This window comes from Diorhabda carinulata, chromosome 9, assembly GCF_026250575.1.
Source record: "Diorhabda carinulata isolate Delta chromosome 9, icDioCari1.1, whole genome shotgun sequence".
NCBI classification, from domain to species: domain Eukaryota; kingdom Metazoa; phylum Arthropoda; class Insecta; order Coleoptera; family Chrysomelidae; genus Diorhabda; species Diorhabda carinulata.
Genome location: NC_079468.1, coordinates 19,469,515 through 19,496,018, shown reverse-complemented (window position 1 = coordinate 19,496,018; position 26,504 = coordinate 19,469,515). Strand labels below are relative to the sequence as shown.

General features: G+C 32.3%; 1 long non-coding RNA gene across 1 annotated transcript; it reads left to right on the top strand.

The window, feature by feature from the left end:
• The first annotated feature begins 9,042 nt into the window (after nucleotides 1-9,042).
• Nucleotides 9,043-16,003, top strand: LOC130897961 (uncharacterized). The gene is made up of 2 exons (XR_009059810.1): nucleotides 9,043-9,463; nucleotides 15,855-16,003. It is a non-coding gene; the product is annotated as an uncharacterized LOC130897961 (long non-coding RNA).
• Nucleotides 16,004-26,504: the final 10,501 nt, after the last annotated feature.

Here is a 26,504-nt window from a genome sequence, read left to right as displayed (position 1 = left end):
TATAATAAGAATCGTCAAGCTTTTCAAAATAGTCGACATCACCTTTTCATTGATGGAAAATCTTTGAACAACGAGCCATTTTTTCAAGCCTAGGGACAGGAAATAATCCCTGGGGCTAAATCTGGCGAATAGGGTTACATAAGGTAGGAATTCAAACTTTAATTCAATAATTTTGGCCATTGAATGTGTGAGCTAGTACATTGTCTGATGAAACAACGCCATTTTCTAGATAGTCAATGAAAATTATCTCACTCTCATCCCAGAATTCCGACGCCATGACCTTGCCTGCAGATGGAATGGTCTTTGCCTTCTTTGAAGCCGATTCTCTCTTTTCAGTCCATTGCTTTAATTGTTTTTTTGTTTCGGAAGTGAAGTAATGAACCCACGCTCCATCCATAGTTATAAAATGGCGTAAAAATCCAGTTTTATTTCTGTGAAATACTCGACGGAAACATCTTCAAGACGCTGTTTTTGTTCCATTGTTAGCAAACGCGGCACCCATCTTGCACATAGCTTTTGTATGTCGACGATCATCCAGTACCTCTTTGTGGATTTCTTCAACATTTCTGGAGTCGTCACCTCATTTGGTCAACCACTACGATTCCGGTCTTCGCAGGTCATACGGCCTCGTTTAAGCTCGGCTACCCAATATTCTACTGTTCTTTTTCTATTCCTTCCATATATCCGTTAGATTCAGATCCAGGAGAAATCCCTTCTACTCCCCCATCCCTCCTAAAAATCATGTAAAAAGGCAATAATTTGCGAAAGGGAAAACATCACAGACAAAAAAACTGAAAAATGTTCCGATGTTGAGTAAAGGTGAAATAATATAAATCAAGCATTTCCAGTTCTTCTGGCTTCATAAGTAAAGTTTTTCTGATAAGTTTTTTTGAAGGTTAATAGGAAATTATGGAATGTAGTGAATATTACTATGGTACCAAGTACAACGTCGATTTGATCCAATATTCGAAGTGTAGCGGTTAGTATGAGACTTGCAAGAGGCATTTAACCAAATGAAGTGGCAGTTCTAATACAAAATCACAAAAAAATAGAAATGGTATGTTTTCAATTATTTTCAAGACAAATCCCCGCATTATTTTTGAATAACTCATATTTTTCGAAACTGTTCCAGTTTCTTCAACATATGTTCGTCATAATTTAATACAATGTTTAGTTCCTATGTCTATGAAAAAGTAATTAACATCATTTTTATGTTTTAAGTAAGGGATTGCTACTTAATTTTTGGAATAGACAAATAAAATCAAATATAATTGGATACGGCATTATATTCTTCATTAAAACCAATTTTCCATGCGTTTGAACCAATTTTTTCCATTCCAATTGAAGTACCTCCAAAACTTGTGAATTAACACATCAACCGCTTCTTTAGGTGTTGGAAAAGTTTGATCTCGCAATTGATTTTTGATCTGTGCGAATAAGATCAAACCAATGGTTGCTGAACAAGGTCAATACCTCGGATGACCCATTACTTCGATGTTTTGACTGTTCAGGAACGTTTTTGTTTGAACTGATGTGTGATAGCTCAAATTGTCGTAACATAGAATGATTTGTATTGGTTTCCCTGATTTTTTCTTCTGGCAAATAAATTTTGGTGTGCCATTTAAAATTGACCGAACTACGATTAATACTTCAAGTCTCTGTAAACAATTCAATTATACTCGTATGACAGCACGTTCTGAGTATGTTCACCATTAAAAATGTCAAAGTTTATAATGGTATTGTAAGATTTGACGTCGCCATCAGTGTTGCCATATCTCAAATCTTAAGTAGCCACGCTCGTATTTCACTGGTTTACTATACAGGAATATGTCTTGTATTTTGATATCGGAATGGGTCAGTTCGTGAAGGCAACAAAATAATAATTGAATAAAAACAGGAATATCCAACAGATATCTGTCAAATTATAATTTACTATACAGAATTTCATTATAAACATGTTTGTGATTGGGAAAATATTACTGTGTGTTCGAGTTTCTAAGTCTCTGTTTATAGGATCATATATTTGATATATAGAATTTGTATTCAATGGACGATTCTATCTAATTCGCCCTTACTAAAAATTTTTGTGAAAACAGATAGTTTTCCCTCTTTTCTGATCGTTATTGTCTGCCTGAGATTCTATTTTTGTATTAATGTTGCTTAAAACTGATAAGGCTACAGAAATTTCTAGTTTTTATTCACTTCTTGTTATTGAACACTATAAAATTCAACGTATCTGCACAAATTAAGAGAATACACTAACTATTATATCGAAAGCAAATTCTCTAATTAGGTTTCATACATAAAATATCTTTTATTATTACCACCTTGTTTCATAAAATATACAAGCCAACATACAAGTACTCCCGCATTTATTACAATTTATATCAAAAATTTAACCATCCGATAGCAAGTCTCGATCAAACGATCGCAATCTATATCGAGTGACCCTTGCTTCGGCAGCTTCATTGGACTGATTTAGGTATGCTCCAGCTGTTTTGGAACTGCTGTTCACTGAGATTGAAATGTCAGTTTCACGTGGAGTTTTATACGAATGTTTGAAATAAAAGCAAACATTGGAATTGCCGAGAATCCACTAGCCGATATCATCGGCATTGACTGATGAATTAACAGTGCCGTACAGTCTATGTATATAATTATTTTGCAAGACTTCTTCATCAATATATAACAGTTTTTTTTTCTTTAAAAAAGATCAAAATAAAAATTCATTAGATATTCATCATAATAATTAATTTTGTCTTGTGTTTTCTTCCTCCATTTAACTAGTTATTAACTTTTTTATGAAGTTTTCTTTTCATTTCGTTTTTATTCTTCATCTCTCTGTTCTCACAATTTTTAACCTCTTATTTCAATTCATTCTCAATGTGTGACTTATGTTAACCTTTTACATGCAGTTACTGGAGCATCATGAATTTTTTCACCATTCTTTCGCCACCTATTGTTTCTGAAAAGAGAGTAGTTACCATTTTCAGACAGGATATATTACAGCCCAAAATTCGGATCAATTTCTACAAATGAAAGGGAAGTAGATTTACGAAACTATATGAGTATCAACTTGACGAGTGTCCCCAATGAAATCATCAGTAATTTCATCTAAAACAGAAATATCTTTTGAAATTTGTGGAAAACAAAAAGGTCAGCAAGTTGCCACATTTGTATTTCTAAAAAAAAACAGAAGATTGTTTTTTGTTATACTCAGGCATTGGATAGTATCCAATTAACTGCTACCATAACTCAATTAAACAAAAAAAGGAGAATTCATTGAAATTTAATATAAATACCTGGAACTACACGTATGAAAGAGCAGCCAATAGATAAACCTGCGATAAATTAAGGCAGGAAAGATAGTCTAATACCAATCCTGTTTAGCACAATAACAGATAAATTGATAAACGAATTGAAGCAGAATAAGAGATGTGGAAGACATGGAAATAAATATATGACTTGCTGTCGATCATTTCTAAGAAGAAGATAACTTGCCAAGGCAACGAATGGCAAACCTGTATAATGTGGCACTATCAGCAGTATGTAGAGAACAAATTATGTTATTCAAAAGTCTATTAGGAACAAATATAACAAGCTCTAAGAATTCAATGGAGAAAATGGAAGCTCAAACAATAAGGACATAATGGATAATGGACATCAGCAAACTTAAATAATATAATTTGGCGACAAAATTTTAGGCGTTACTAGAAAAGTAACATGTGAACCACCAATGAAATGGTATTTTTTTATTATGTATGTAAATATACGAAAATAACTTATGGGGTAGAGCCCCGTTGCTTTCCTATCTCATTATCTAGTTTATGCAACTAATTTTAGGGGCAGTATCACGAAATATATATGACAATGATTAAAATAAGGTGTATCAAAATTGTCGAAGTTAGTTAAGAGATAACAGCGAACATAAACATTATATAATTAACACTTCTAGTTAATTTAAAATAAAATATGTTGAAACTCTATAGTAAACACAGAAACATTACTTAATTAAGTCTTTTAATCCGTAGAAAATAGGTGAAAATCTGTGCAATATCATAGGAGGTAAATTTTTTCAGTTTACGTTGGATAATAAGTTCTGGCACTGAATAAGATGGTGTAAAAGCGCTGCTCTCGATCATCCCGAAACATCATCATCAATCAAAACATTTTTTGGAATTTTTATTTTTTTGCTGATGTGAATTACGCAATAAGCACTTATATTATAATGAAGCCATGGAGTAAAAGCTGCTTGGAGTATTGTGGGTATAGGCACAGCTGGAGCCTACCGATTTCAAAAATACCCGCTTGATTTTCGTAATACAGGGACACTTTCCACCTTTGAATATTGAATAAAGATAGATTGAATGTGTTGCACGCCCAAACTAGTGTGGCTGTGTAAACAGAAGTCTTGCTAACTAAGAGTCAACGGCTCCATACCTAGGAGAGTCCTGCTGTGACCTCATGAGATGAACAGATAACTGAAAAATCAGATGAAGTATTACGGAGAAACATTCCTGGCCCGAGGTAATTCAAAAGATTCAGTAACCTATCAACTTGGAAGTCTGGAAAACTTTTCGTGATGACCAGAAACGTCATCAAACTGGTATTTGGTATTTTGACAGGTCACTGCTTCGTCAAACGGTATCTTAAGAAGATAGGCATGTAAGAGGACGAAAACTGCACATTCTGAGAGTAAGCCATCAGCAGAGCATCTAATCTCCGAATTTTCTGCCCATTTCGTTAAAAGCCTTTGAAGAAGTATTACTAACACTTTGGGAAGTAGACCACAAAATGGCTTCCTCTGGAGATAGTATTTTGGAAGCAGAACAATGAGATGTGGAGTTTTATACAAAATATATTCTACGTAGAAAAGCAGAGCGGATGTAATACCAAAAAAAATCCCAAACAATCTACAGTCATTGTTTATGTATTGCGTTCCTCATGGTGATTTAAAACTGTGACTAAGTTCATTTGCATTGATAATATTAATTGACTAAACCATTATCACTAAAGATACGATACCAGTCGTTATGAAATATTTGTCCTCGTTGATTATTCGGAAAGGAATTTATCTTGGAACAGATTTCTCAACAATTGGTTAGTTTGAAGTTACAATCAAATATTTTTTGATGATTTCTTCATTCAATAAAAAATTATACTGGTAGTAGATTTTTCTTTTTATGTAATACAGAATTCTCATGAGTGGAATCGGTTCCCTATTTTCAGCGAAATATTCTGGTACGGCAATGGTGATATAGACAGTGGCGAGAAAGCCAATACGAAATTCAAATAAATCCGATATCTAATTAAGGTTATTGCTTTTGATACAATAAATTTAATGGGGATTGAAAATGGCCATTGTAGTCTATAAAGTTAACTAATGTCATATAAATTATGGACAAGCATCTAAAGGCAACTGAAAAGAACGGTGTCGGTGAAAATTGTTCATTATAATGAATATATTATGTATTCAATGACTTGATAGAATTATTATCTATTGAGTAATCACGTGTTACAAAATAATCTTCACTATTACAGGTAAAAAATTATTGGAAGTGACAAATGTGAAACTATTCAACCAGCGACTAGCAGAGAGAATATTGAAGAAAATATGACCAGAAGATCTCCCACAATAGATAGTAAATACTCTCAGAGTATCGTGATTCTTGACTCACTTTAAAGACTTAGAAAATAGACTATTCCGTCGTCTAAATTTCATGAAAATGAGACATGTATAAATAATAAATATTGTGATCAACAGAAGTAACCCATAATAATTTATAGATAATAATAATTACATACAGAATAAGCATTCAATTATATAGGATGAAGATAACAAAGTTATCGTTTTTAGTGACTGAAGGTAAACCAAAATCCAATGACTTAATTTACCTGTTTTATACTAAATTTTCCCACCAATAAACCTTCTCCCGCGAAAATTTATGCCAGTGGGAGAAAATAATTGTAAATAAGTTAGTCAATCTTCATAGGCTTAAGAAATATCAATGCGAAACCACTTTTTTCCAAAGCCAGAGTGAAAACCAAGAAAAATTTGCTCTGATATATTTCCATTCATACAAAAGGAATAAAATACCAAATTTGGAAAAGAATGGTATATATGAAATAAGCTGTGGTGATTGTGACCGAAAGTATATTGGGCAGACTAAGAGATCCGTTATTGTTCGGTTTAAAGAGCACATAGCTCATTTGAAATATGGACGGGCCGGAAAATCAGGATATATTTGAAAGAATTGAAATTGCTAGTTGTAAGAGTAGCTTAAATAGGGACAAACGGCCAATTCCTTACAGCCTACTCTATCGTTCAATATTCAAGGAATGAATGTGAAGATTCCCGCCAAGAAGTATTTTCCCGCTGGGATTAATTTTCGTGGGAGAAGGTTTATTGCGGGGAAAATTTATTATAAAACAGGTAAGTCAAGTCATTAGATTTTCGTTTACCTTCAGTCTCTGAAGACGATAACTTGGTTATTGAAACACGCATCAAACAATGTAATTGTGAGTATTGGTGTAAACAGGGTATCGCCTACGGTTCCAGAAATTCCAACTTAACGTATGTAGATAATAATTTCAATATTTTTATTTTATATTATAGTCAATAATAAAATCATTTTTGGTTTTACATAAAGTAAAAATACTCAAAATCTTATTACTTTTATAAGTAGGTAGTCATAATTACCAAAAAGTTCTGATGTCAATTGCAGTACGCCACATAATGATGCAAATTTTGTTTCCAGGGTTCAAAAGCCATATACCACATAATTTCGGAAATTCTGATTCATGAGTGATAATTATTGAGAACTTGACAAGATAAATAAATAAACTCATATATTTAAATTTCAGCTTCTTATCATTGAAAATAATTGAACTAAAAACCAAAAACTTCAAGTTTTATTTTTAACAATCTTTCGCACCGATTACGTTACGATGTGGTTTACGTCTATTAAGCTTGACATGGTGCAAGAAATTGCATGCAAGTCTCTTACCATAGCATCATGGCTGCCACTAACTAATAATTATATCTATTGCTGCCTTGGAAGTGAAGCCTGATGGACAGGTTGGTTGTTAAGCCAAAAGTAACTAAATTTCTTCCTAGAATTGCAGCTGGCATCAAACTAATGATCTGGCAAGTGCGAGATCTTTCATGAAACAATGAACTGAACTTCATCTACGCATGATTTTTAGCAAGAAAAATTGCGCCTTGTATTGCATTGCATGTTGTATTGCATCAAGTCTAGCAGTCTTTATCGATTTGGTGCCATTTTTATTGTGTGCAAGTTGAAATTCTAGGGAGAAGTCTAGTTACTTTTGGTGTACCAACCAATCTGTCAATCAGATTCCAGAGCGAGGCATCATCAGACATAATTATTGTCACTTTTTCACTCACCATTTTTTTCTAGTTCATATTACTTAGATTCGTTATTTTAATTTTTAAAATTTTTAAACCAGTTAAAAAATATGGAAAATGTTTACTTTTACTTATAGAATTTTTGTTACTGGCAGCCATTATGAGGTTGCATAATGTCAAGCGACGTATAAAAATAATCTATGAAATATTTTGACTTTGCAATTTCTTGCACCATGTCCAGCTGCCTTCACTTTCCAATACGATGATTTACTCATTAATCTGCTTATGGAGTAGATTGTGAAAGTGACGTGTAATAATTAAAAATGTTACGAATATTGTGTTTGTCTTATCGGACGACAAAATTATTGGAGAAAGATTATTCAAAATGTTCCTAATAAACGTTTTAATTCTTCATGCGCCGTAAATTGAAGTCTCTAATCATGGATATTTATCATCTTCCCATCCTGTTTTTTTTTTCAACAAATACCAAGAATTTCCTACATACCACACTGTGAAAACTTGAGGTAGGTTAATCGGATTAAATATCCCTAAACTAAACGATTCACATAATATAGATCGAATTGGTATACATTCCAAACGGTTGAACTGATAAGTGTCACTTTCTGTGCAGACATCGGTCCTACTTAATTTGCGTAAAGAAAATTGTTCAGTCGGAAAAAATACGAGATCTCTCACTTAGGGAGTCACTCGAGTGAAGCTCTTTTTGGAGCGAACTTCTTTATAATAATCCCCAATTCCACATGTCAGATTTACTCTCAATATAAGTAATGTTGTGCAGTCGTCGATACATAGAAAAATAAAAATTTGAAAGGGCATTGTTACAAATCGAAAAGCGTTTGACACTTCTAGTGAAAATTATTATATTATTATGTCAATTTGGTCGAAATCCCGTTTTTAAATTATAATTTAACTTTCTGGTTTTTGAGATGATTACAGTTATTAAAAAAAGTACCGCATTTAGCAGCTGCAAATCATAAAAATCATAATTACCCTGTCATCTTCAAAAACCGATATACGATGAGGTTCAAAAGCTGGTGCATCGACTCGACAAATATTTATGTGTTAAAAAGTGAAAAATATTATATTTCGATTTGTAATCACATGTACTTTCTCCTACTATATGAAGGAAGGTTCTTCAATCTCTGGAGCTTGGTTATCGAAATGCACGTCATTCAATGTAATTGTGAGTGTTAGTATAGTGAATAATTATGTTGAGGGTGCATATCACCAACTATTCCAGAAATTCCACCAAAACATTTTAAACAAAGCTGAAATTGAAAATCGGATCGAGTAGAACCTAAATAAGTTTAGAAAACGTTAATTTGATAAATTTGAAGTTACGTTATTTGTTAAATAGCAATCTGTCAAGTGACGTTAATTCAAAGCCATTATCTGTCAGTCCTTCACTATGCCGCCATCATATTTTATGTCTCCTTCGATGAATAATTCCGCCAAATACGAAGTTAGCTCAGTTATTCAGTTTTTAAATATGAAAAAGTTGAAATTGACAGCTGTTGAATTTAATGGTGGAGGTTTAATAAAGGGAAATATGCGTATATAATACATGTCCTTCAATGGAAAAAGTACAAATATTCATGCTGTATAACGATCTAGTGTTGAAGAATCCCAACTCTACAGCAGTTATTTTGGTAACTGTTAGCGGAAACTAGGGTTTTTCATTATGAATGGTTGGCGGTCCTGCTAATGACATTTTTAAGTGCTGTCATCTTGACTTTTATTTTTAGTTCGCTTGTTATTTGAATTTATTTTGTAGTAATTAGAACATGAAAATAACATCAAGTTATGGGCAGAGTTTAAATTTGATGTAGGCATGTAGCTCCATTATCAATCCACCACAGGTAATTTGTAGTAGCTATGTTGACGTCACTGATAATCGAGACTAGAGCAGCACAGGAATCGGTCAAAATACCTTGTGAGCCCTTCCGTTCACACCCGATAGAGTTCACTATTGTAGCGCTAGTCCCTCCTGCTCCTGCTGGATATTTGGGCTTCCCATTTTGAACATTGACTAATCCAATGGTCTTCAGAACTACAGTACTTGCATTTGAAACGGTGAGTTTTCTTTTTCTGCTGTCCGCCAGTGTTAGTAGCATTTAGAATTTCCCCAGATTTCGAATGTGGTGCAACATTACGTTCATACAAAATCAATGCAGACGAAAGATCTTCTACCGACTTATTTTTGCTTGCTTTCATCATTCAAAACGCTTTGTTAAAATGAGCAGTACCTTGGAGACGTACAACAGCTCACGAAAACCATCGATGGTTTCTATATTGCATGCTTCCTTAGTTGACAGCCTACCTGGCATTCGCTGGTGAAGATCGTCGCTAACGCACTGAGAAATTATTTTAGCTTGAACTGCAGACTTGTACGCGTCGAGTTCTGCCTTTTCAGCTTTACTTGGCTAAGTTAGAATTTCTGGAACCGTTGATGATATTCATACGAATACACTGTCATCACCACTACACCAACAATCACGATTACACTTGCTGAAGCGCGTTTCAATAATCAAGTTATCGTCTTCAGAGACTGAAGACAGTTTACCTTCAGTCTCTGAACACGTGTATTCAGAAGCCTCACTTGGCGTACTTAAATAGACGACTTGGCAGCTCAATGATATGTGTAGATAAACTAACTGCTAACGGGCAGAGAAAGCTTCTGATTTTCCGATTCGATCTGCTGCTGGGGCTCTAGTTTACTTGTTTTGACATTGTGTGTGTGTCCTGTCAAGTCGACTGGTGAACCCTACAGATGTCATCAGAAGCAAGAGATTTATTCGTTACCTGACGGGCACGGTCGACTCCAAGTTGGTGTACATCTGTAACCCTAATAATCGTCTACTCGAGTGCTACAGTAACGCCGATTTTGCTGTGATCGTAAAATTTGCAGGTGCAGCTATTACTTGGCTAAACCGTCGTCAAGAGTTGTTTGCTGATTTTACCTGTGCAGCAGAAGCTGTCGCAGCAAATGCTGATTCAAGAGGCCATTTGGATTTCTCAGCTGTTCAACGAGTCGATAAGACTTTCTTATCTTATATTATATCCAAAATTGACTATTAATCTACCAGAAATTTCACTGAAAACCCAAGGATTACCTTTGGATTCGAGATCGAATCAAGAAAGAGTTACTAGCTATGGAGGACATTGGAACCGGGTAGCCACTCGCAGACATTCTTACGAAGCTCATACCTCGTCCACGATTTCATGCTCTACGAGAAAGTTTGGGCCTACTTTGAGACGAATTCGTTTATGCAATTAAGTCATCAAGGTATTTGAACATGAAAGAGTATCTAAGAAACACACGTATTGAATTACGACGATTATTTGCGAAAAACAACTAGCTAGTAGAAAAGTGCATGGAAATGAAGAAATGTCAGACTAATAATACTTATTTATCCTAATGGTGCTACGTTGTCTCATTTCTAACCGTGAATACAACTATGAATTTTTCAAAAGAACTCCGTATTATGTCAAAATGCTCAACCAGAATGCTCCATGCTTCCTTATTTGGCATTCGCTGGTGAAGATCGTCGCTAACGCTCTGAGAAATTATTTTAGCTTGAGCTGCAGACTTATACGCTGCGAGTTCTGCCTTTTCAGCTGGTTATATTAACATTGAGATCATCACTTTTGGGTATACACTACTAATTTTTCATTGATTTTTACAATACAAAAATAATTGTGCCATTGAAAATGCAGCGAACACATCTTTTTTGATAACTAAAAAACTATTAAGTTTCCAACAAAATAAAACATCTTCTAAATTAATAAATAAAAAAACAAGTTCGTATCTATTGTGTTAGACATAAAATATCCTTTGAGAGGTTTCTACCGCCGTCCATACACGCAGACTAAACTCCTCCGTACCTTGAAGATTCAATTGTAAATATAGAAGGCGTAGAAAAGAGTTGAATGCTTGGAAACCCGAGCTCCGTCTGTTTTTTAAACAAATGCGGAGGCACAATGCGCGCACAGCACCCTCTAATCAAATCACGCACCGCCCCAATTACCACTTACATTGTGTGATTCTTACTCTCCCACAATGGTTTTCGGTACACGGGATATTAGCTACCGGTACCCATTTATTGTGATACTGACGAATAATTCTATAATATCAGAGATTAAAACATTTGGACGGTTATGGTAAAGTATATTATAAATGTGAATATACTTACATTTTCCAAATTCAAAACTTCATTTTCACATACTATATATTTGTACAAGCTCAAGAGTTTTTCGAAAGTTTTGTAACATCTATGTTATTTAATATCTGGCGTGATGCAAGATGAATGTCAAATCGGGTATAACATATTTCTGTCAATACACATTTTTTTTAGCTTTCCCTGTATCAATTTTTCCTTATATTATAATTGTTAAATTGTTTCTCATAGTTTTCTTTGTAGATTTAGCTACTTTTTCGGCATGAATTGATCTGTTTCAAGTTTATATTATCTTTTTCTTTCCCTTCTCTTTCATATTCATGGCTGTTATAACTTCTTCTTTCAATTATCATTTCCATTTTTTTATTATTCCAATGTTTCATCAATGTCTCTCTTATCAACTAGAAAAAAATTAGATATTTATATCAGAATTTTCACTAAATTTAGTTATAAGCACGTGAAACATGAAATCACTTTGATATAAAAAAATAGTCAACTATCAACTTTAAATACCCATTAGTTTTTATAACTAATATAAGAGGGTTGCTACTTAAGTTTTGAGATATGGCAACACTGATGTGAATATGTCAAATCTGACTTATTGAGTTGTTTGCGGACATTTGAAACAACTATCTTGGTCAAAAAATGGAATTAAATCGCGAGCACTTTCGTGCAATGATTTTCTATATTTCGTTAGTTTTCCGAATTCAATCGTGGTTGTACTTCGCTAGAGAATGAATTTGGCGAGGGTCGTTCAGAATCGGCTGTTGTGTCAGAAAAGGTACTTCAATGAGAATGGAGAAAATGCTTCGACAGACGAGAATCCCCATGAAATTATAGACCATTATTTTGGTATTGTAGGAGGTATTGGGCCACATTTTTTACCCAAGCCATCAAATGGAATTTAATTTTCTGAAAAATGATCGCCTTGAACTAATAGACTAGTTGACAAAATTTGGAAATTAGTTTAAAACTGTAGCTTAGCATCTATTTCACCCCAAAAATATATTATTTTAAGAAAAATAGTTTTTTTACGTTAGTATTTTGAGTTTTTAAAAATGAACTTGAAATTGACCCCGAAAAAGGCCAAAACTACCATGGCATCTTGAATGACGTCACACCTCGCGAAACAGCTGTTTGTTTATGGCAGTCAATTGTGTTTTTTAATAAATAATGAATAATAAATGCTGTACAGTGCCCCAATGTGAAAGTACAACGATAAAATCGCCAGACAAATTATTTATTTACGTTCCAGACAATAAAGAAATACGAAGAAAATGGTTAAAAATGGCAAAGGCAAGATGCTCTTACTTTAGCAACTAATTCCACAAATTATTTCCGTGAAGATCATTTTAATTTAAGTATCGAACAAAATTTGATGTATCTATTTATAAATGTATAGTAAAAGGAATGAATTTTGCAAAATCTACCATAATATACCACACATAACATATAAAATGTTATGACTTAATTAAGTTATTGAAACTTTGAATTTTCATTCCAAAGTGGGTAAATACGATTCTCTGACTGGTACCTGCTAATTAAATAAGACTTTGTTCTCTACATAATACTTCATATAAGTTCTAACACTGCGGACTTTCGGTGAATAAAAGTAGGTGTCCATTGCAAAAAATTTGTCAAGCTTAATGAAGCCAATTTTGGGCTAATTACTGCAGTTTGCTTTGTTAAATACTGATTTCATGGTAAATTATACCTGTCTTTCAAGATTAAACTAAAAACGAACTTTATTAATTTAACAATAATTGCTGAAAACTCGAAATAACTTGGTCACTTTATACGAAAATGACAACTACAACATAGTATTTCGCGAGGTGTGACGTCACTCTTTTCAGATTGGTGTTTAATGTCACGTGATTAAACGCCACATTATTTTTATAGGAAAGTTGTTTTTGTATTTACTAATTATCATAGTTAGTCATTAGAAACTCAAAGCCATCCGATTTATTCTTGGTGGAAGCAGGCCTATCGCACTCAATATCAGAGCCCCAACATTGGCCTGCTAGCTGTTCAGAGTTAATTCCCTGTGATTTCTGTTTATGGAGTTGCCTTGAATCATTATTCCACTCGATACCCACAGTTGATATCAACGGTTTGGAAAATCGTTTTCAATGAATGAATGTTCGTGAATTTTGGCTGGACATGGTTAATTCCATTCAGTTTATTAGAAAGTTTATTAATAATGGTGTTTATTTTTTCTCTGCAGCTATTAGTTTAAAGAGAAAAATTTCAGAAATACTTTCAAATAAAACAAGGATTTTGAGATATAATTTAATACACACCACGTTCTAAAAGTGATATCTCAGAAAGGGAAGGGCTGAGAAAATTTTGTTATAGAAAAAACCCATCTTAATTAATTACTACGTTCTGAATTTTGTCACATGAATTTAGAAACATACTGTATTTTTCACAACTGTGGCATTCTCCAGTACCACTTTTTTAATTTGCTTCCCGATTTTCCCATTTTCTATTTTCTGATATCCTTATCTGTTGAAAAGATTATTAACCTGATATAATTTTTATTCTTTACTGTAGTTTTCGGAAATATGTGAATCAAGTGTGGTACCTAATTAAAAGTAAAGCTAAAAATCGGAAAAAATAAAGAAGCAAATGCTTAATTATACTGAAGTATTGAACAAAACAATTCTTGAAAGAAAGGGAAGCAGTTTTCCACTTTTATATTCACGTCTGATTTGTTTAAAGGTGACAGCCGAACAAAGTGTTAGTCGAGTGTAGGACCGGAAAGGCTTCCATGTTAATGGCAAAGAAGGTTTTGTTGAATACATTTACATGTCAAGACGGCCATCATGCCACACCTTTTGATCCCCTTCCACTTTAATAACCAACTACCTTCTTTTACTACGAAATGAAATATATTTCTGGTTTAATTCAAAATGTGATACCTTGAATATTTCAGAGTTTATTTCTTTGGCAAAAATCGTCAAATATTTCATCGTAATTTTTATATATTATTCTGATATCATTAATGACGACATTCTTTAAATCTACACATGTTAAATACATTTTTTTTAAATCAATAATTTTCCACTTTCCACTTATTAATATTAGATGTAACAGACATTATTGTTTTGTATTCTCATTAATATCTTAGTCGACTGTCAAGTGTATTTATAGAAAAAAAAGGTTGTCATCGAGTCATTATTTTTTGTGCTTTAAACTCTTACAACCGCATACCATAAAAATTGAGATAATTTCCATTTCTCAGCTATTTTGATTTAGCTGAACTGTTTTCCTTGAGCTGTTATTGTCTGTTCTTGATTGAATTTATTTGGACAGTTTCTGATTCATTTATAATTGCAAATCCTAGCCCAGAATGATATTTAGATCATAGCTTCCGAATTTTGAGTTCAATTTTCGGTAGAAACTTCAGATTTATTTCAAATAAATGTATTGTGATTATCGAAAAATAGCCGAGCATTAAATTTAACAATCACCTATAAAAAGAGACCAAGAAGCTAGTACAGACAATAATAATTTATTTTGTTCTCCGAAACAACTATTCTCATTGAAAAAGGCCTTATTTAAGTTTTGAGATATGCCAACAAATAAGAAAGCTATTTGAGTTGTTTATAGACAATACAAACATTCATCTTTGTGAAAAAATGGAGATAAATCGCAAACATTTTCGTGCGAAGGTCGTCCAAAATCCAAACATTCATGCCGTGCATAATCTAATACTGCAAAATCGTCATGTGACATACCATGCGATTGAGGCATAATTGGGCATTAGTTCCACTCACATACATTCAATATTGTAGGAACATTTGGCTGTAGAAAATATATTTTTCTCATTGGATATCACATAATTTAACAATCACTTTAAACAAATCTCGCGTTGACGCGCTGCTCCAAAAGACGTTTGTAAGATTATGATAGGCGAAGAATCATGGATTTATGCATGTGAATCCAAAACTAAACAAAAATCGACTACATGTGTTTTTCAGGACGAGCCAAACCCAACAAAAGTTATGCGCGCAGGAAGCACTTGGTCGCCTATTGTTTCGGAATAACTGTACATGTCGCCACGATTTTATTAGAGCAACGTAGAAGAGTGAATTCTGAATCATACACCAGTATTTGTTTGCCAGAAGTGCTCGAAAAAATTAGGGAAACCAATCGCAGTAAATCAGTCATTCTCACCACTCTATCTTAAACTTTCTTAAACACTCACAACATCGAATTGATGAGTCATTCGCCGCCGTACAAGTCCTGTCTTGGCACCTAATTATTTCTTCTTATTGCCGTAGATCAAAGAAATTGCGAGGTCAACGTTTTCTACGCCTCAAGAACTGGTTGATGCGTTTTGGAATGGAAAATTGGTTCAAACTCATACAAAAGAGTATTGATCATAATAGAGAATTTTTTGAAAAACAATAAAGCTTTATCCAATTATAAATATTTGTTTTTATGTGTCTATTTCAAGTAGCATCCCTCCTAGGATCGGTAACATGTATTCCCAAATCGAGATATTCACTAATGATGATAATGATGATATTGCTTGGTTTATTTTATTGTCTTATTTAATTCAAATGATGTCAGATTAATGTATTCTTTTTTCTGACGGATTCAATTCTAATTTATTCAGTCTTTCTGTGTTTCTGTTTCTTCAATACCTATATATACAAAACTGTTTGTGTTTTACTAAGTATTAACAGTCTTAAAGTTTCAATTTCAATTCTTCTTAAAGTGCCTAACCGTTTCAGATGTTTGCTTCAACACACAATTACACTGCCATATTTGTAGTGATGGATTAAAGAGATTATGTTTGTCACTAGAACAACTGCTTGGGACATTACGATCGAGTATCAAAAGCAAATCAAATATTTTGAAACGAAAATTTTCTGCTTAAGGTTAGAGTCAAAAATTTGTTAAGGAATATTTGTTATCCACGTCGCATCGGAGAAAGACGAGGGAGGATTTTATATTCAAGCGAGATAAAGCTGCGTGTCATACGAGAGAAACCCCATTAAAATTATTTGAAGAGAAAAAAATTCCATTGTTGGGTGGCAAGTAGCCCTGATCTATAGCCTATAGAGACCCTATGGCATAAAATGAAAAGAATTCGCGCGATCCTTCTGCGAGATCAGTGGCAGATTTGAAACTCGGGTATGCCATTGGTTCAAAGTACAAGATTGTCAAGATATGTATGAAAAGATGTATAAATATTATTATTAATTCTCATCCGGAATGAGTTGTGAACTCTCTAGCGGGATTTCTGCTTTCCCAATGTTACCAAACATTTAGGACTTGTGGTAAATGAAACAGGACGAGGCTCGTATATTAGGAAATTATTCGATAGACCCTTAATTCATTTGATTACCTAATTATGGTCAATATTACCAATACAAGTTACATATTTCATAATATTAACTTTACCCTATCAAATATACAAATTTTCAATATCACAGAACTCTCTATGAAAGATTTAGTTACTCTAGTAGACTGTTTGGCGAAATATATCATTATGTTCTATATAACATGCAAACAGAATAATTTTAGATCGTGGAAAAATCACCAGATGTACAAGTATTACTTGTTAATTATTTAAAATCAAATTGATCAGATCGCTGAGCTCGAATAAAAAGACTATTTTTTTATTTGTAGTTGTTATCGAAAAGAATGTTTATAATGATTATTTTTTGTTCTAAATTTGTTCAGTTATAATACAAAGTATGCTGAAATATTGAAAATACAACGAATGTCAAATGTCAATTGACATGAGTAATACGAGGTCCACACTAAAACTAGAGGAGGTTGAAATAGCAAAGTTCTGTCGAGAAAATTTTAGTTTACTTTCATAGTATAGAATTAGTGGAAGCTATTAAGCTTGAGATAGTTACACAAATAAGTACACCATAAAATGTCCACTGCAATTCTTCAGTTAATAAATATTCAAATATTGCATCACAATAATGCATAGACTCACATTTCACAGCAAACACTTAATTTTTCACGTGTACATAATATAACAGACATTGAATATCCACTATATTAATCAGATTTAGTTATGTGTGTTTTCATCTCTTCATTTAACCTGAAGAAACATTTATGTTCCATGATATAGATTGAGCAACGTATTTTTTTAAAGCATTCCATAATAAGAATGACCTCAAATTGTGGAAACTTCGAATACAAAAGTGTATTGATGTGCGTGATGATTACTTCGAATATAAATGAAATAATTCTCCTAAAATGTTTCAAATGTATCTCAAAATAGAGAGAGATAAGTAACTATAAAGTTGAGCCCCTTTTCAAAGTATTCGTTGATTAGAGAACACGAAACGTTAATCATCACTTCTGGAAAATTTAAAAATAACTTATTTTGAATGCTGATTATGGTTTGCTCTATCTCAAATCTATCTACATATCTAAGGAAGAAACTGATTTTAGAGCTAATATTCTTACTAACGTTCATACATAGCGTCACCCATGTTTCCAACTTTGAGTTGATGATGTTAGAGAATATTTTTGGGTTATACAGTCAACAAATTTTCAGGATAAATGAATTGAGTCATTGATTCAATAGAACAATAATGAACAAATCTTTTTCAAGCAACTGCGATGTATTTAAGAAAATATCTAAGCGATTTTTTTCTTGTTCTGATGAATGAGGATGTATTTTTGGATTGACCTCGCGACAACTGTGAACGAATCTATTCATCAGTTTGATTAATTATTCCTTGTTTGGATAGATGTCTTCAAGAAAACCTCTGCATGGTATAAACGGATAACAATAAAAATTGATTATTGGTTTGGTAAATCAAGACTATTATCAATATTATTATTTACTGATACAGTGCAGACTCGATAATCTGAACATTCGATAATTCGAATTCTTCAATAGTCCGAACAAGCATTTTAAATACATTGGATACTCTCTAATCCGAATTTCATAGTACTTGATCATCCGAACCTGTGTAGACCTATTTCCTATAGAAATTATGATTAGACGTTCTGGGATTCCCCCAATTATCCTTTTGTTTATATCTGGGACTCACATTAAACAGGTGTGCAGCATTTTCACTGCTTTTGTACGCTTTTGGGCAGTGATATTTACATACTTTGCTGGGATGTTTGTAATGCCATTTTAGGTGATATAAGTGGGTTTTTATTTAAATATTTGCTTAAATAAAAATGCCCCCTGAAAGAAAGCACAAGACATTGTCCATAAAACAAAAAAGTAAAATTATTGAAAGACTTAACAAGGGAGAAAGTGGAAAAGTGTTGGCCACTTAGTATGGGGTTGAAAGATCTATAATCTGTGACATAAAACAGAAAAAGTCTAAAATCGATGGGTAGGATTAATTTTAAAATAATTTTAGTGCTTTTCTTTGTACAACTGGTTCCTAAAAATTTGCATAGGATCTAAAAATTGAAATCAATTTTATGTCATATTGACAAGATTAATCATTAATATAACACTCTATGGCCACTAAATTAACATCTGACCAATATTTTATTATAAAATATAATAATACTAAGATATTAGTGGCCCTTAAATACATTGCTCAAAGATGTGTAAATCAAGCGAAAATTACAAATTAATTAATTAGAAATTAATACATACCATATTCTTATTTTTTTATACATATATTTTTCAGTGTTACTTATTTCTTAATTACTGCTTTTTTGCGTTTCATAATAAAGATTTTGATAAAAAACCACTGCTTCGGTAATCCGAATTATTTGTTAATCCGAATCGCCTTGATTTTTAGTAGTTCGGATTATCGAGTCTGCATAGTATTAATGCCTTTTATTTTTGTATTTTCTGTCATAATATAAACAACAATTAAAAAACTATTCAGATCACTTTTGAAGGTAATGTTAACAAATAATTTGATAATAATGCATCGCACTTGGATTTGTCTGTGCCCTAGATATAAATTATTGGTTTCGTGAAATAATTTTCTAATAAGAAATCAAAATGTTAACCATTCGTCTTAGTAAGTTGTCAAAATACAAGTTGGTCTTAAAAACAACACGTGGACGTAAACGTATTTCATAAACAAGCTTAAACAAAGCGAAAATATTGATTTTAACTGTTTCCTAGTTACGAACCAAAGCAATTTACACAGTTTCACTTGGAGCAGAAATGATGATCTACCGAAGAACGATGGGGCACTGATGCCCTAGGCAGATGTGGTAATTTATTTCTCCAACATTACCAAATAGGTCAATCCGACTTTTTGGTCAGTAATTATATATCCATACGTACCTGATTTTCATACATCTCATCTCAGACGAAGATTTATATATTCAAAAATGAGGAATGTGGTGATGTTTGCAAAGTGCTTTAATGATTCAGCTTTTGTAACTGTTATCTATCTTGACCAATCACAATGCTTCACATTATAGAAGGAAGCTAGAACCATTGTCCATATAAATGGTTGATAAAAGCATCTCCAACAGTTTGAAGATGGAATAACTATACAGTACAACACTTTATGCTCAGAAACAAATAAAAATCGCGGGGGATGTATTAATATTGAGTTGTTCAGTTACATTGTCAAGATTAACCCCTCACCAGATCGAACTTAATCTTAATCGGAAAAAAATTTCAACTCTGTTGTAGTTTTATTTATGAATTTGCGATTGATAAGGGGGCCCCGTAGATCTTTTGCATTCAGAACCCAATATGAGTTTAAAGTGGCACCAAAAATACAGTGCATCGGACAAATCTAGAAACGATGATTGGAAGTTAATGTATTGTTTCTCTAAAACGGAACCGAAAAGAATGGAAAATAATAACAAAAGCAGCAAAAAAACGACAAACTATAAAGATAAAGCGATAGCAATAATCCACATGGGATTGAAAGGTTTGATGATGATCATCATCCTTAATAGATTCATTTACTTTGATGCAAATTTATCGTTTCCTGTGTATCAATAATAATGGGATGATTCATAATAAATGGATGAATACTACCTAGACATTGTCGATGTGAGTGCTATGATTTCTTTTCTCAATCTGCCACCATACACAACTTGCTATGTCTTCATGACACAATATGTAGTAGGATTAAAGCTACTCTACAGCTTTTAGATAGGTCTTCAAAGTCCAAGTAATGCAGATACACATTAGTTCTTATACCTTGATCAAATGTTTTCTAGTTGACCGTTGCGTGCGTATTATACATTTTCGCTTCTATTCTTTTGCACACTATGCTAGCTGTTGTGATAATTTATTTAAAATAAACTGATTCTCATTTATAACACGTTTTGTGACATATTAGAACAACTTTGAATACTGTTTTTATCACTAAGCTTGCAAGTGTGCGTGAATGATAGTTTCGTGTTTGTTAAAACTATTAATAACTTATTCCCATGAGATTTGACCAATTCTATTTCGTAATTCCGAATTCAATAAAATATCAGTCCATTCATAAATAATATCTAATTTTTCATAATTATAACACACTCAAAATTTCATAATATACGAATATCCATTCCTCAATAATTAAGATGCAACTTTCTGTTATGCTGCTTATTTAAGACGTATTATCATGAAACTTAACAAGCACAACATTTGATTTTAGCGCCGTGTAGATAGTCAAAGATCCCAAAGATAATGCCTCGTCATCGGATTGAACTAACAACAACCGATTATCTTCAGCTACTTCTTCATTAATTTACCGCAAAAAGTGTTTACCGGTATATAATTAAGTTTTATATTCTTCGATACCGACAACAGTAAAAATTACAGATGTTAATATTCTAGGTCATCAATGTACGTCTTTGATCAAATTATTATTATTAATATGTCCAATTATATGAAAATATGTGAAATAGTAACAAATAAATTTGTACCGATAATAGTGAAATGCCGAATAATGAATTTCAAGAATTTTTTAAACTTTGATTAACTTTTAGCATAAATATCATGGAACTATGAAAAAATCATCCCATTTGATTTGACTTTAGTCATAAAAATTGTCAATAAACGGAATCAATTATAACATTTTAAATCTCCTTTAGACTCGTGAAGTTCCCCAACTAGTTTGTGTCTGCTAATCTGAATAGTTTGAGATCAACATCAAATTCGCGCCCAATCAAGTTTTTGTTGCTCTAAAGTAAATCTGGATTTGGAAATAGTCCATAATAATTGGTTGGCCTTTGATCGTGAATATAAATGTTCAAGTGCTTTTCATATTTCTTCAAGATGCTCCGATTCATACTTGGCAGTTTCACAAAATAGGTAATTTGAAGAAAATTATTTCTACAAAAGTCATGAAAGTGACCTTAGTAAATCCTGGGAATTCCTCACGCACTCAACTGTTTTTATTTTGAATAAATATGAACCACCCAAATATTGAATGATAAAAGAAATAATAAACTTCAAATTACTAAACTTTGTGAGACAATAATCACTAAGAGTTTATTTACACAAAAATTCATAAATTGCATGAATGATATGATGAGGTATTATGTATTTACCTGTTGCAGTATCTGGTTTTTATACTTTTTTTTAAATCAATCGACATTGCTACTTTATTGTTTTTGTTTTCAATAAATTGCGAAACAAATTGAATAATCCACGTATTTGTACGCCACAGCTTATATTTTTTATACTAATTGTTAAAAATACCTTTTTAAAATCTTAGTGGTGGTACTTGTGATTCGAATGGAGTTCCAGATAAGGGATTTTCATATATAAAGGTATTAATTTATAGATTGAAGCTGATGTTTTTCGAGATCTTTTAAAACCTTTACAGAAACCAAACTAAACTACATCTATTCTGGGCTGTTAATAAAATGATTTCGGGTTAGTTTCAAAAGATGTAACCAATATAATGATATATCTAAAGATGTAGAAATATTTTTAATAAATATATAACATTTTTGGTCAGTATATTAACTTATAATTGTCTCAATACATGAAGCAAATAGCATTTATAAATTATTTCTAAAACGTAACTATTCATAAAGTTCAACAGGATTACTATCAAAAACCAGAAATATCGTAAAAAAATTACACAGGTAAATCTCTTTGTACGAAAAATTCCTTCTATTAAACTCTTGTTCTTAATCTATTTAAGAGCTTTTTTGAGTGTTTGATGCTTAAAGCCACATATTTTATTTAAAAAATAAGTACATATATACATGAAGGAGCATAGTTTTCAAGATTGATTCGAGTCCTCAAAACATGACGATAAAACTAACCAACACACGTCATCTTGTAGCGATTGTACGGCTGATGGATCGTCATTTATGAATACCATCATAAGGTCCCATGTCTGGTCTCCCAGTGTGACACGTTGTCACGAAAAGGAAATGTCCCAGCTACGAAATCTTTTTAAGCCTTTTCTTTTCAAGTTCACTGATGTATGTGGCTGAATTAAAAATCATTGTTACATTGTTACATCCAGATGTAACGGATTAGATATTATTACTATTATTAAAGTTTGTTTTGTAGTGTAGTGCGATTATGATTTCTTGGGATTTTTTTGCTTTGTTACTAAACCGCTAAACAGACCGTGAATCGATGCGATATTTTATTTATTGTGTTTTTTTTTTTGTTACATTTCCCTTTTGTCTATGGAAAAATTCTATTTTTGAAATAATTTGTGAACGAAACGTTTAGAAGATAATCAATTTAAAGTAATTGGTGTACTTGAATTATAAAGTCGAATTCAGTCTCATTATTTCAACACTAAATAGAACCGTTTTTCAAAAGGTTAATTCTGTAAAACGTTCATCAAATTATTATTCAGATTCAAGTCAAGAAATAGCACTTCATTTTCGACACAATTACCATTCCATATAATCTCATATCGAGAAAGAAACATTGAATAAATATGTTTTTAATTGATCAAACTTCCTAGCACTTAACAGATGTCCAGATCCAAAAATTGCTTCTCTTTGGATTTTGGGAATAATTGAAACATCAATTGCTTGGATCGATTTAGTAGATTATTTTGGAAAATTAAGTACAAAGAAATGATAATGAAGAGAAAATTATTTATAGAGAAGAAACTTGAACGAACGATCATTTAAAAAATTCAGATGAGGAGCTAAACAGTCCAATAGAGATGGTTTCCCAATTTTATATTAAATTAGCTAGTTTCATTGAAAAATTACATCAGTTACTTAACTTGCATAAAACTATGATGATTCTGTGTTTTTCAACTTTATTTTTCACACATACAAATATACAGAAGACTTGAGGACCATAAATGTAGAGGTTCTCGTTTTATTCAATAATAATTGCCTTCAGAAGAGATGGAAGCTCATTTTTCATAGTTGTAGGAAAACTTTTTTCATAAGAAACCAGAAAGTTTCAAAATTTTATAGGAGTAGTGATTTTTTATAATAAATATTAAAAATAATTCTGTATAATTTATAAGTTATAATTTAATCCTTGTTGGGGTAAGTATGTAAAATATATGTTAATGCTTTTCATCCCCCAAAATATTCTCGAAAGCAGGATGAACTACGACTGTCGTCTTCCACTATGTGCACCCAAACACCACCATGATTTCCTGGACATAATCAATTATCTTTGAATACTCAGCTGTTGGAAGTGTTCTATGAGAACCTAGTTTTATGGAATGTAAAATTTGTTGTCATTCAAAAAGGCAAAGTTTTTAGTACCAGTGTGTACTTAAATATGCATCAATTATCTAGAGAACTTGGTGGTCCCCGTTAGCATTTTCCCCAATCATATGTCAACCGTTACTTTATTTTTTCAATTCTGTTTTCCTTGATTCTGTCTTATAATTCTACATGACTGTTGTTAAAATCTATTTATTCTAACTCGAAAGACTAAATTATATAGAACAGCGAAATAAGTCAGTCCATAGTTCGGACGTTTGGAAGGTTATTTTGAATACATGGCGTTAAGTGAGGGATGTTATAGAATTATATATCATACTTTAAAGCGAAGGAAAGTTAACCGAAAACTAATAAAAGTTTATGAGGCAACCAACAATGTTATTCGAAAATTAGTAGATAACATATATGAAGCTAATTTAGTAGACATGACTCGGATATTTCCATTGGTTTTAAAATTAAAAAACTTGACAATACAATGGTTATTATGAAAACATATATCGTCAAGCTTCGACAAGAATATTTGAGACTCACTATTATAGTTTTTTTGAAAAAACCATGACGAAACGTAATTAAATATGAGTGGATTGATGATTCGTAAAATTTTGCTTGAGAATTTGGAGTAGCTTCAAATTCTAAAAAGTTTTGTTTTGTTATCAATACTTTTCCTCATTATTATTGTTTAATTCTACATAAATAAAGTACCTTAACCCCATTACCGTAAACTTCAGTAGCTTCCTAATTAGTATCTGATTCGACATATTTGTGTCCAATTGTAGACATTTTTCATCGTTTTAAGTTGTATTATTTAAAAATAATTTTTTCGCAAGTTGGTTTAGGTAGAAAAGGTCTAAATGTAAGAAAATGTTGTGGAAAATGTGGAAATGCTGAATGAAGAAGGCAATTTCTCACCGGATGAAAATGTACCACTGTCTACATTATGTGAATCGATTCGTGAATGTTTCATTAAATCAGTGAAATTGGTCTACCAAAATACCACAATCAAAAAGGACCACTTACCGTCAAATTATTCACTTTGTATCAAAACGTGAGGGCTTTGAAAATCACACAAATATTATAGACTTCTTTTCAAATTCCATATCAAGTGATATTTTTTTCTAAAATTTATGTTTCACCGACCAAGAAATCGCTAGGATATCCAAAAAATAAGCAGCATATACATCAATCACAGGAGCAATATCGAAAAAAGAATTGCCAGTTCTTCTGGCCTTAATATGTCTGCTGCAAAAAAAGATAATCATCTAAACTCACAACATATGTTTGATTCTACAATATAAGGTTAATATTTAAAGTCATGCGTGAGCTGCGAGCGAATCATTTTCTTGATAAAACTACTAGTACGGAAAGCGTAGAAAAGACGCATTTTTATTTTTACACACAATTTTTGGGCTATCGAGGATCAATTTACGATTTATCCAAGTCACCAGCTTGCTAGGTCTTGGATAGAACGTAGACTATATGTCGAAAACTTACGCCGCAATCTTCACCATACCATAGAGGAAATCATAAACGTGAAATGAAAACATTTTTGTATTCTGGGGTTAAAAGCGAAACTACGCAGATATAATCGTTGATCTACTTTAAGTGCGGTAGAGATTTGAAAGATACGTCAAGTTATATCAGAATTTGATGAAAATGTATGCAAAACTTGTGTTGAACGCGGAATAAAGAAATACCACTTGTCAATAATAATTAATCTCGACGATGTAAGCTTCTTAGAGTGTTGCTTTTCAGATTAATACCTTGTATTTAGTACAGATTTGTATGATAAACTATTTTGTAGAGAAGAAATTACACATTCGAAGCTAATACGTGATGAGTAATGAACGCCTGCGAGGTGGATTTAAAGCAATAAACTGATAATCAACAGTGTTGATTATTTCATTGGATATAATGCGCCAAATAAAATGCGAATGCGAATAATCCAAATTTTCTTCCTACCTAAGGTTGGTGATGACTGAAAAACATTTAGGTTAATATCTGAACTCGTTATTCAATTAGAACTCTAGCGATTTGTAGTATGAAAAAGATTTTGTTTCAAATTTAGAAGAAATGTTTGGAAACCTTTGATAACTAACATAGAATTCCAATCTGAAATTTCTCTTATAATATTTCCTATCTTCCATTATAATACAACGCTGAAGACGAGAGAATCCATTGGTTATTCGTCACTTTTATCAAATTATTTGCTTTTAAATAAAAATAATTATTGAAAAATACTCACAGAAATTTTTATTTTATATGTTATTCTTCTAATAGTACGGCAGCTATGGGGGGATCATTCATACTCCCCTCAGTTTTCCTATGTTTTCTTAATGTGTAGAATT